This window comes from Sardina pilchardus, chromosome 10 (genome assembly GCF_963854185.1).
Source record: "Sardina pilchardus chromosome 10, fSarPil1.1, whole genome shotgun sequence".
NCBI classification, from domain to species: domain Eukaryota; kingdom Metazoa; phylum Chordata; class Actinopteri; order Clupeiformes; family Clupeidae; genus Sardina; species Sardina pilchardus.
In genome coordinates, this window is record NC_085003.1 from 32,675,474 (window position 1) to 32,676,752 (window position 1,279).

Genomic DNA, 1,279 nt, shown 5'->3' on the forward strand with positions numbered 1-1,279 from the left:
GAGAGAGAGAGAGAGAGAGAGAGAGAGAGAGAGAGAGAGAGGAGATTTACTGCTTCTATGTTTCTGTCATGGAGACAGAGGGTAAAAGAGAGAGAGAGCAAGTGAGTTAGGTGGGAGGGGGGTGCTGTCCTGAAGATAAAGACAGGAAAGAGCTGAGGACTCTGTTGACACAAAAAGATTTTGAAGAATTCTCCAAACAAATTCTCTCTCTCTCGCTCTCTCTCTCCCGCTCCTTTACTTTCTCTGATGCTCTCTGTCTTGCCCCCTCTCCCCTAACCATATTTTATTTCAGTATCATAATCAATGCTAGTAATGCTCACCCATTGGTGATGGAGCAAAGAATAGTTTTCATCCTAAATACAGTATTTGAGTGCTCTCTGGTGCATCCTCAACGCCCTGGCATGAAGCCCATGCAAGTACGTGACACCACTCACAGCTATTTTGTACTTGCACTTAAAGACTTCACAAACCAGGATGGAAAGCTAATATTTTTGCTATGTTATGCTTATTAACCAAATATGCTTATAAACCAAACCTTACTTTCTTAAAATGTATGCTAATGTATAGGCCTACACTTGTCATCAACATATCATGTCAAGACCGGTGTAATTGTCCAATACAACCCTGTATGACGTATCAATCAGTGTACTACACTGTATTAGCAGGAATCATGTATCATATTTGCACTTGTCACTTTTGTTATATTTGTTTAATTATATGGGTATTAATTAGTTGAATGAGTCACCACCTGTCATCGGGGTATCAAAGTGCTTTCAAGGTATAAAAGGTCTTTTTTTGTGACAATGTTGCAACATGTGTGAGGAAACCTTTTATTTGTCTTTGTTATGATGGTACCACTGCTCTTGATTTGCGCATCACTGTAAAGTATCATCATTCCTTGTTTGTTTCCATGAGTGAAAATCTTGAATAAATCATCATGCCCCATTACCTCTGTGTGCGTGTGTGGTTATCATTACCCATTTTCTACTTGATGACAACAGTAAAAATGCAATAACAGGAGAAAAGAAAAACACCAAGCGTGACCAGGTTTTGGCGCATCAGGTTATAATCATGTTATAACAATGGCTTGATCCTAATCAACATACAACAATGCATCTGCTTGTACACTTGCACACTTGAACATCTGCGATGGACTTTGGAATTTCCGAGTGGGGAGCGAGTCCAGTCAGATGCACCCAGCTTAGGGGGGCTTCGCTATGAAGCCGCAAAACAACTGAATGGGAGGAAGCGCTGTTCCCTGACTTTTTCCTCCTGTGAA